Below are 12,647 nucleotides of genomic sequence, written 5' to 3' on the forward strand. Positions count from 1 at the left end.
CACTGGGAAACGAGAAAGTGCTGTAGCTGCAGAATAATCGTCTATTAGTCTTCTGACTCTGCCGTTATAACTTCAACTTGAACTGTTGATCACCTCCCGGTTTTCAAGAAAAAAATTGGGCAAACAAGAAGACGCACTCATGAATGCACGAATGCACCCACAAGCATACTCCACTGAGAGATGATGGGCACAGACTGTTCACAAGGACCAGGGTGAATACATCACTGATGGCTGATAGTGTGAGAGAGAGAGAAAGAGAGATTTACCTACCTCATTAGCCTGACTGAAGCCTGTGGTTATTTCAAAAGTAGGCCTACAACAAGAGGTGTGGTTCACGTATAAGTCATAGTACCAAACACAGGGCATCTGTGTGTCAGGAATTCGACAGGTTACAGAGAAAGTGTATTTGTACTTCCTGTCAGTGGTTTCATAATCAATGAAGATGAACATGCAGACAGTGGGACAGATGATACAATAGAATGGCATACAGAATAGACTAGACAGACTCTATGCCTCAGGAGTCACTCTTAATGTTTTATTTTTGTCATTTTTTATTTCATCATGACATACAGAGTTTTCCATGGGCTCTGGCAGTACATTCAGGCCCAGGAAACGTAGAGTGTGTCTGACATTTATTGGGATGTGCAGAGATGCAAAGCATCTGTGAAACAGAGAGACAATGAGATGCCTTTTAACAGGCTCTCAATCAATGAGAGCGGGTCCGATATTGGCCCCTGTGGTGTACCCAGCGGAGTGTTCTTTATGTCTGAGTTAGGTTAAAGGGATAGTTCACCCAATTTCCAAAATTACATATTGGTTTACTTACCTGTTACCAGTCTATGGACAAGGTATGATAGCAACCCATGCTTTTGTTTCCACATGCTAACATTTTAGCATTTGTGGCACAAATCCCATTCAAGTCATGGGACTGATTGTAGCATTTTTCACTCATCATGTTCATCATGTTCAAAACATCCAGTGACTGTTGAGCTTCACAATCAATTTGAGATAATTTCGGAAGAAATAGATTAACAAATAAAACAGGCAATCACCAGGGCCCAGCATAAAGCCTGATGGACTGGGGCACAGGGGTCCAGTTCAACCTGCTGGGGTGGTTAAGACATTCCATCTGTCTTTGTTCACATCAAAACAAACCAAGCCCTGTATTTCAGCATACTATGAGACATAACACAAATAAACACTGAGGGCTTTTTTGTCATCTCTGAATGAGATGCACATACGAGTTGGTTTATATCAGATGACCTAGACACTGACAGCTATGACATGGTAATGTTCAAAAAGAAGAAAATATCAGAAAGAAATATAAATAATATCAAATGGCAGGGGTACTAAATATGATGCCATAATATAAGGGTATTGTTTTTTCAAAAGCAGAAGTAGGTCTACAACAAGAGATTTGGTTTGTGTACAAGTCATAGCACCAAACACAGGGCACCTGTACATCAGCAAGATAAATAAAGGGATAGCGGGGGGGTGATTGCAAGGTTGAACACATCAGTGGGAGGAGGATGAAGATAAGATGTTTGTTTTGAAACTAGGGCAGCCGATGGAGATGGAGTTCTGTGTAGTGGCAGGGATGGAGGGGATGTCAAGTTTCAGAATGGGATTGAAGCTAAAGAATAAAGTAACTGCATGAAGAAAATGCCACCAGGGACAAGAAACAGGTTCTAGAATCTTGATTGTGACATCGCATTCTAAGAATGAACGAAGCTCCAATGATGGTACAGGGATTGGGATGAGAAATGGAATTGAAAATAACATAGGAGGAGGATGACTTGAAGAGTTACACATGCTGATTCAAGTTATGTTGGGTGAATGGGTGGGATAAGAATAGATACTGTACATATTATGCACCTCTAAGAAAATATATAAAATAAATTATGAAATAGTCCTAGAAACATCTACCCATCTACCCTTTTTTTTTTTTTCTTCTCTACCTAACTTACACACACACACACACACACACACACACACACACACACACACGCACACACACACTGATAGTTCGGGCCTATTTCCTCTGCGTCAAAAACACATGGTTCCCAACACAGATCAATTTTTCCAAATTCCATACCTTCTTGTCACAACCCAAAGCAAGCACGCACACACACGCGTGCACAAACACACACACACACACACACACACACCATTGATAGTTCGGGCCTATTTCCTCTGCGTCAAAAACACATGGTTCCCAACACAGATCCATTTTTCCAAATTCCATTCCTTCTTGTCACAACCCAAAGCAAGCACGCACGCACACACACACACACACACACACACACACACACACACACACACACACACACACACACAAAGCCAGGGTGTTTACTCTTGTAGGCACAACTCTAAGCACAAGCTGTGTGTTAACAAATTCTCCAGATGCAATATTCTTCTGCAATATTTCCCAGCTTAGCATTGATAAGGAAAATATTGCCAGACAGAGCAATAACTAAGGGGTTATTCCTTATATAAGCACACATGGACAGGGCCTAGATGTAAATGAATCCTTCACTCCCCGTGGCTATGTCCTGTAATCTGCAGCAGAGTGGCATTTATTTTTAAATAATGCCACACATATTAATATCTTAAGGCGTTTATTATCCTGCGTCGGCTTTGATCACAGTAGAGAGTGACGCTCCAGCAACCAAGTACATGACTCACCCTTTGAAGATAATGTCAGAGGAACAAAAAAGTCAACCTCCATACTTTCCTAGAAAACAAAACCTATAGTTTCTCCGTCTGTATTTTCGATTTAAACTTCCTTCCATCCTCCTATCCTCCTCACCTCCCTTGCCCCATTTCTATCTGGGTCTGCAGTCAAAAGAGTGATTTGTCAAAAATGTCTATTTCTTTTACTCTAAATGTCAACAAATATAGGGAGTTTTAGACAGCTACTGGTAGATAGCTCTGTTTTCCTCCCAGAAGCAGAGAAGACTGTTTACAGCCTGCTTGGTGATAATGCACCCCCCTTAATGGCGATTTAAGGAATGAAATACATGAATTTCTCAACCATTTCTAACCATCCTCTGGCATCATCTTTATTTAGTTGCGTACATACACCCAAAATAGCCTAGCTCTCACAGTCAGATATATTATTTTGTTTTTCTTTTGGAGTTGGCATTGCATGAATATGCAAATTAAGGACATTTGTTTGTTGCCGATCAACTAGCTATCTGTGCTGAGCATACATCCTTCTCAGAGTATGTTCAGTCAATTAAGAAGAAAATTCATAATTACAATGAACACATCAATAACCACATACTGTATACATATTTATATACACATCAATTGCACAATACATGAAAACACGAAAAGCAAAACACAATCATGTGAAACAAACAGATTCTTCATTAAAAAGGTCCTCTAACGTCTGCCTGAATTGCTTTAGAGGCTCCAAATCCACCAACTTTAAGGACTTTTGGAGATCGTTCCACATGAGAGGCGGAAAAAAACTACAGATATACCTAACTCAGTGGAGATTGAAGGGATCTCCAGGGTTAGCCATCCCTGAGTCCGGGTCTGGCAACTCGTACGTCTGAAGGTTAACAATAAGGTGGAAGTTTATGCAAGAGGGCTTTAGAGACAAAAAGAGTGGAGATTTTCTTACAATGCATGTGCTTATAATACATGTTCTTTTAATGCATGTCCTTACAATGCATGTCCTTACAATGCATGTCCTTACAATGCATGTCCTTACAATGCATGTCCTTACAATGCATGTCCTTACATTGCATGTCCTTACAATGCATGTCCTTACAATGCATGTCCTTACAATGCATGTCCTTACAATGCATGTCCTTACAATGCATGTCCTTACAATGCATGTCCTTACAATGCATGTCCTTACAATGCATGTCCTTACATTGCATGTGCTTATAATACATGTTCTTTTAATGCATGTCCTTACATTGCATGTCCTTACAATGCATGTCCTTACAATGCATGTCCTTACATTGCATGTGCTTATAATACATGTTCTTTTAATGCATGTCCTTACATTGCATGTCCTTACAATGCATGTCCTTACAATGCATGTCCTTACAATGCATGTCCTTACAATGCATGTCCTTACATTGCATGTTCTTTTAATGCATGTCCTTACATTGCATGTCCTTACAATGCATGTCCTTACAATGCATGTCCTTACAATGCATGTCCTTACAATGCATGTCCTTACAATGCATGTGCTTATAATACATGTTCTTTTAATGCATGTCCTTACAATGCATGTCCTTACAATGCATGTGCTTACAATGCATGTCCTTACAATGCATGTCCTTACAATGCATGTGCTTATAATACATGTTATTTTAATGCATGTCCTTACAATGCAAATGCATGTCCTTAAAATACATGTCCTTATAACACATTTGCTTATAATACATGTATTTACAATGCAAATGCATGTCCTTATAATACATGTCATTATAATGCATTTGCTTAAAATACATGTCCTTATAACCCATGCCACCACTACAAAGACCAGACAGGGCAGTGTTTTATTTAAGCCAGCCAGTAGATCACACAGTAAACAACCCTGTGCTGCAGATAGGCACTTAAAGGGGTAATCTGCAGTTGCTACATATTTTTTTAAACTTATAAATTATTAATATGTACCTACTTAAAGAACATATTTTATAAATGACTCATCAGCCTAGTTTAATTGTCATACCCAATCAGAACCACCCTAAAATATAAGCTTGTTTTACTCAAATGTTTGTAAACAAAGCTAATGTAAACAAACACTCTAACGTGGTTAAAACTATATTTTTTATATCATAAATCAGGGATCATCAATTAGATTCAGCCGCGGACAGATTTTTTTCTGAGGGTATGGTCAGGGTGCAGGAACATAATTACTGCCTAGAAGGCCAGCATCCCGGAGTCGCCTCTTCACTGTTGACGTTGACATGGGTGTTTTGCGGGTACTATTTAATGAAGCTGCCAGTTTAGGATTTTTGAGGTATCTGTTTCTCAAACTAGACACTCTAATGTACTTGTCCTCTTGCTCAGTTGTCCACCGGGGCCTCCCGCTCCTCTTTCTATTCTGGTTAGAGCCTGTTTGCACTGTTCTGTGAAGGCAGCAGTACACAGCGTTGTATGAGATCTTCAGTTTCTAGGCAATTTCTCGCATGGAATAGCCTTCATTTCTCAGAACAAGAATAGACGGACGAGTTTCTGGCCATTTTGAGCCTGTAATTGAACCCACAAATGCTGATGCTCCATATACTCAACTAGTATAAAGAAGAACCGTTTGATTGCTTCTTTAATCAGTTCAACCGTTTTCAGCTGTGCTAACATAATTGCAAAATAGTTTTCTAATGATCAATTAGCCTTTTAAAGTTATAAATTTAAATTAGCTAACACAAAGTGCCATTGGAACACAGGAGTGATGGTTGCTGATTATGGGCCTCTGTACGCCTATGTAGATATTCCATTTTAAAAAAATCTGCCAATTCCAGTTACAGTAGTCATTTACAACATTAACAATGTCTACACTGTATTTCTGATCAATTTTATGTTATTTTAATGGTCAAAAAATGTGCTTTTCTTTCAAAAACAAGGATATGTCTATGTAACACCAAACTTTTGAAAGGTAGTGTACATTGGAACAGATTTCCTAAATTTAAATCACTTCGAGCCGGTGAACCCTGTCAGGGAACCCTGTCATAGATGGTCAGTTCTTGCATCCATAGTTCTGTCTTTGAATGTGAGAGTGGTAACATTTCTCCAGCACCATCCCTCAGCTTTTTACTGCAACAGTGGCGGGGTGAATGAATGCTGTTATTGTTTCAACAAATGATTTCCCTATGCTGGATAAATACAACATGATGAAAGGTGTTTGGGTGTCAGCAGATCAGCAGCTTATGAAAACGAAGTGCAACCTGCAAGGTTCTTCGGATGATGAGTGTTCCCACTGGCACAGATCGGCTCTCTCTCATGACAGGAAAATGAGTCTGAAAAAACCCTATGTCAGCTAGAGTGTCCGAAGTAAAAAGGTCACAAGTAATTCTGACATAGAGTTTAGTCCAGCGGATGGACAGTAGACTACCGTACATTTAAAAGGAACCAGGGAGAAGAGTTCCCAAATGATCATTTTATTGAATTGAGCTCAGCTAAATGGAAGCGTTACACTTGAATTATTAATGAACTTTGATACTGTAGCTTAACTCCCATACTACAGCTTAATGATATTCTTTTGGCATTTTAGCTTTTGAAAATGCAGTATAAGGTAATAGTGGCTAGCTTAGTTACTATAGTTGTCAATGTCGGTTGAATTAGGTATATTTGAAGTATCAATTTCAATGATTTTACATGTATTGATGTTACATTTTTCAAAGTTTAAGTTTTTTTGAGCAAACTCAGAAACGATGCATTCAGCAAGCTGGTGTATTTACATGAGGAGGTACATTTAAAATGTATATCAAAAGCTTGATAGTAGAAAAAGGAATTTTAAAGGAATTTATAGCATTTCTTAAATTAAAAAAACACCTTGAAAAGACAGGCCGACCTGTTCCACAGAGATAGCCACATTTAAATCCTCTTCTCTAAGATTTGATTATTAATAGACTAAATGATTAATCACCTTCCTCCTCAGCTCTATTATCTAAAATAAGAGGGTTGCTTTTAGCATTGCGCTTGGCAAAGAACTCCTGCACTGAATCAGAATCTCTTCCTATGTGTAGGCTATGAAACCCAACTTTTCACCCTATTTTGAGAGAATCATTCCTAATTGAGGTGTGATAATTCTGCTCTGGCCTATCTCAGTGGAGCAGACCTTAGCTGCCATCATCTTTCCTTCCTATTACAGAACTGAAAGGTGTGATCCAGTTTAGAGCTTAATAGATTCTCCCCAAGGGAGGCACCCGGAGCGTTGGTCACTGAGCTTCAAAGCTTTCTGCCTGCTCGCTTATATTACCATATTCAATTTACAATGCATTGATTGAGGCCAAAGGAAGATACATTACATGGTATAGTATATGCATTTGTATGTGACACTTCTGTTCATAACTGTTTGTTGTATTGTTTGAATTTATGAATAAATCCCCAAATAATGTTCTAAATAGCAAATAAATAATTTTCCTGCAACTAATGTATACTTATTCACACTTTTCTCATACACTAACACTGTATCTCACAAGTGACGCAAATATTAAATTGTGTTTTTTCCCCTGTAACACAAAGCAGAGACAATTTCATATGTGAAGTGCAATTAAATAGGTATTATTCACACGATGCAGATACACAGCATGGAGGTGGTGGTGAATGTTTATGAGGAGGTTTTTAATAACAGCAAACGCAAAGTCATCTTGATCCTTGTTAGGCTGAATTGCATCTGATATATTATTCAGGCCACTACAGCAACAGTGGGATTTATGGGTATAATCGCGGAGACTACATTCGTGGTAAAAGCTGCATGTGTTGGCTCAATCGGAAATTATCTTTCAATGCAACTAAAGCAGTATTGCTGAAAAAATAAAAGATTTACAGGGTCAAACTAATTAAAAACAAAAAAATTGGAATCCAATTAAAAAGAAGATGTTTGAAGCATTCTGCCTTAAGCTACAGTAATTACACATTTTCCATAAGATGTCTTGAAATTCAACTTTTTACATTACTCTAAGTGAAATGATGATGAATCATTATTTTGAAACCAGAAAAAGTTTTGGTGTTATCATGAATGTCCAGACAGCAACTTCTCTCCCGTTGTAAATCATCACTTATCAAATGACATATACGGTGCCAGACTAATCCTGACAAAGTGTGAGCCAAGTGGTTTTAATGTAACAAAGTGCTCACTGCGTTTAGCTTTAAAATGGATCAAACGGCAATAAACTTGAGAAGACATTACAATGCTAACTCTCCCTATTCTCTCACCTGGGTATGGTGACACATGAATGCAAATGACAAATTAGCCTAAATCTGACAGTGGTTGTGACATATAGCCATTATGTGCGTCAAGGAAAGTCGATGTCAGCATATTCTGAATGGGAGATGGAGAAAACTTCAGTCCCCCGTGATGCACACAACTCATTTGGAATGACGTGTTCATAGCAGAAACCCCTGTCTATGTCTGACTGCACATAATTCAAACTTCTCTTGAATAGAAAGGGGAAGAAACACCTTGTTTCAGTTAATGAATAGAGATGCTTGTTATACTGAACAAAAATATCAAATGCAATGTGAAGTGTTAGTCCCATGTTTCACGAGCTGAAATAAAATCTCAGAAATGTTCAACAAATTAGTTTATATCCCTGTTAGTGAGGATTTACCCTTGCCAAGATGATCCATATACCTGACAGGTGTGATCATTACACGGGTGCACCTTGTGCTGGGGACAATAAAAGGCCACTCTAAAATGTGCAGTTTTGCCACACAACCCAATGCCACAGACGTCTCAAGATTTGAGGGAGCGTGTAATTGGCATGCTGACTGCAGGAATGTCCACCAGAGCTGTTGCCAGAGAATGGAAGCCATCTCCAACGTCGTTTTAGAGGATTTAGAAGTACGTCCATCCGGCCTCACAACCGCAGACCACGTGTATGGTGTTGTGTGGCCGAACGGTTTGCTGATGTCAACATTGTGAACAGAGTGACCCATGGGGGCAGTACGGTTATGGTATAGGCAGGCATAAGCTACTTACAACGAACACAATTGCATTGTATCTATGGCAATTTGACTGCACAGAGATACAGTGACGAGATCCTGAGACCCATTGTCGTGCCTTTCATCCACCTCCATCAAGGATCTGTACACAATTCCTGGAAGCTGGCCTGCATAACCACCAGAAATGCCACCAATTTAGCATGTTTGGAATGCTCTGGATCAACATTTACGACAGCATGTTCCAGTTCCCACCAACATCGCAGAGGAGTGGGACATTGAAGAGGAGTGGGACAACATTCCACAGGCCACAATCAACAACCTGATCAACTCTATGCAAAGGAGATGTGTTGCGCTGCATGAGGCAAATGGTGGTCACACCAGATACTGACTGGTTTTCTGATCCAAGCCCCTACCTTTTTTTAAAGGTATCTGTGACTAACAGATGCATATCTGTATTCCTAGTCATGTGAAAGCCATAGATTAGGGCCGAATAAATGTATTTAAATTGACTGATTTCCTTACATGAAATGTAACTCAGCAAAATCTTTGAAATTGTTGTATGTTGGGTTAATATATTTGTTCAGTATACTTTGTGAATTCCTTTTCTTTTATCAGCGTGTTTGCGTGCCCATATGATTCAGTGCAATTCCGCCTCACAACAAGACAACTGCACACATTGTGATGAGTCCTCTAATTGAAAGATACAAAGAGTCTCAAAGATATAACAGCACAATCCTACTCTGTTGTTATAATTTTAAAACACAGACGTCCTCATAGCTCAAAACCAATGAAAGAGGTGCTGCTTTCAGATATGCAGAGCAATGAGCAACCACTTTTACTACCCTGTTTGGTAAAAGAGAGAGGGGGGGGGGGAGTGGCAGAAACAGAGAGAGAGAAAGAGGAAGAGCTGGAATCAGAGCATCCCTGCCTTCCTGCCTGCCGGGTGGGTGACTGTTCCCATGCTGGGTGTGATCTTCCTCATTGAGGTTAGTCTGACATGTAATGGTGGTTTGATATGTAATGGCTTTCCGCAGGCGGCCTACTGGCTCACACAGCTGGAGTAGCTAGGACTCCAAGAAGTTCTGAGCCCAGCGGGCTAGCAGCAGTCAAACTGAGATCCACTGTATAGAAATGTACTGCAAATGACATTCATGATACGCAAATTACGGTTTTTGTTAACCAAAGGACAAGCATTTGTGATGGCTGTTTATACTATCTGAGAGGAAGAGAGGTAAAAAACAAAAAAGCCATAGCAAGTATGAACTGCTACTCAAAGCTACACTATATATACAAGAGTATTTTGACACTCCTTTAAATTAGTGGAATAGGCTACACCATTGCTGACAGGTGAATACAATTGTGCGACAGTCATGCAATCTCCATAGACCAACATTGGCAGTAGAATGGCCTTACTGAAGAGCTCAGTGACTTTCAACGTGGCACCATCATATTCCAACAAGTCAGTTCATCAAATTTTTGGAGGAGGAATTATGGTCTGGGGCTGTTTTTCATGGTTCGTGCTAAGCCCCTTAGTACCAGTGAAGGGAAATCTTAATGCCACAGCATAAAATGACATTCTAGACAATTCTGTGCTTCCAACTTTGTGGCAAAAGTTTGGGGAATGCCCTTTCCTGTTTCAGCATGACAATGCCCACTTACACAAAGGGAGGTTAATACAGAAACTGTTTGTTGAGATCGGTGTGGAAGAACTTGACTGGCGTGCACAGAGCCCTGACCTCAATCCTATCGAACACCTTTGGGATGAATTGGAACGCCGACTGCGAGCCAGGCCGAATTGCCCAACTTCAGTGCCTGACCTCTGTTATGGAGGCTGTTATAGCAGCAAAGTGGAGACCAACTCCATATTTATGCAGACAATCTGTCAAGGAAGACACTTCATATTTTAAACTGTGATCAACAATCAATAACTGCAAAAGGTTTTGTAATCATTACAGCCACATTTTAATCAAACTAATGCTAAATTGTTTACTGGGCATGCTAGCTATTTTTTCTCTCATGTTTAAATTGTTACTTTGATCACAGATTAAGGGTAAACGTGAGAGTGTCTCTCTATGAATAATTAAATAGCTTGATTCTTAAAATGGCCCTCAGTACTCACACTCACCAGACAGTTTATTAGGTACACCACCCCATTCACGGAATTGGATTGCTCCTGCAGACAGCGAGTCACGTGGCTGTGGCTTGCTATATAAAGCAGGCTAACAGGCATCGAGGCATTCAGTTACTGTTCGATTGAACATTAGAATGGGCAAAACGAGTGACCTAAGCGATTTTTAGTGTGCTATGATTGCAGGTGCCAGGCGCGCAGGATCCAGTATCTCAGAAACGGCTGCCCTCCTGGGATTTTCATGCATGACAGTGTCTAGGGTTTACCTAAAATGGTGCGACAAACAAAAAACATCCGGTCAGTGGCAGTCCTGTAGGCGAGAAAAGTTAATTGATGAGAGAGGTCAAAGGAGATTGGCAAGAATTGTGCAAGCTAAAAGTGACAAACAACGGCGCAGAGGTGTGCAGAAAGGCATCTGGGAACTCATAACTCGTCGATCCTTGTCACGGATGGATTATTGCAGCAGATGACCACACCAAGTTCCATTCCTATCAGCTAAAAACAAGAACAAGAGAATTCAGTGGACACGAGTGGAAAAACATTGGCTGGAACATGACAGCGAGTTTTAGAGGCAAAGGGGAGGTTCCGACCCAGTAATATAAAGGTGTAATTAATAAACTAGCTTGTGAGTGTATATGGAAATAAATGGTTTATCTTTTGCATCCTCAGTCAAATGTTCCTTATTTAACAAATGATGTTGTCTGCTTACATGTAATTCACGAGATTTCATTAGGAATTTATATATTTATTTACAGTGCTCTCCAAATGCATTGGGACAGTGATAAATGTGTTGTTGTTTTGGCTTTGTACTCCAGCACTTTGCATTTGAAATGATACAATGACTATGAGGTTAAAGCACAGACTGTCAGCTTTAATTTGAACGCATTCTCATGCATATCGTGTGAATCGTTTAGAAATTACAATACTTTTTGTACATAGTACCCACATTTTTTTGTACAATTTGTTTTCTTAGAAAAATAAAAACCATACATAAACAAAAGACAATAAACAGACGCACACAAATATCAACAAACATCAATGATATCACATCTGCTCAGACCCACATGTTCCCACAGCAACCATACACATCACGGACAGTTGAAGTCGGAAGTTTACATACACCTTAGCCAAAGACATTTAAACTCAGTTTTTCACAATTCCTGACATTTAATACTAGTATCTAATGATACTAATACCAGTTAGTATCACCACTTTATTTTAAGAATGTGAAATGTCAGAATAATAGCAGAGAGAATTATTTATTTCAGCTTGTATTTCTTTCATCACATTCCCAGTGGGTCAGAAGTTTACATACACTCAATTAGTATTTGGTAGCATTGTCTTTAAATTGTGTAACTTGGGTCAAACATTTTGGGCAGCCTTCCACAAGCTTCCCACAAACAGGTCAGGTATAAATTTGTGGAGAAGTACAGATCAGGGTTGGGTTATAAAAAAACATCTGAAACTTTGAACATACCATGGAGCACCGTTAAATCCATTATTAAAAATTGTAAAGAATATGGCACCACAACAAACCTGCCAAGAGAGGGCCGCCCACCAAAACTTACAGACCAGGCAAGGAGAGCATTAATCAGAGAGGCAACAAAGAGACCAAAGACAACCGTGAAAGAGCTGCAAAGCTCCACAGCAGAGAGTATCTGTCCATAGGGCCACTTTAAGCCGTACACTCCACAAAGCTGGGCTTTACAGAAGAGTGGCCAGAAAAAAAGCCATTGCTTAAAGAAAAAAAATAAGCAAACACGTTTGGTGTTTGCCAAAGGCATGTGGGAGTCTCCCCAAACACATGGAAGAAGGTACTATAGTCAGATAAGTCTAAAATGTAGCTTTTTGGCCATCAATGAAAACGCTATGTCTAGCACAAACCCAA

Source organism: Oncorhynchus kisutch, linkage group LG7 (assembly GCF_002021735.2).
Source record: "Oncorhynchus kisutch isolate 150728-3 linkage group LG7, Okis_V2, whole genome shotgun sequence".
NCBI lineage: Eukaryota > Metazoa > Chordata > Actinopteri > Salmoniformes > Salmonidae > Oncorhynchus > Oncorhynchus kisutch.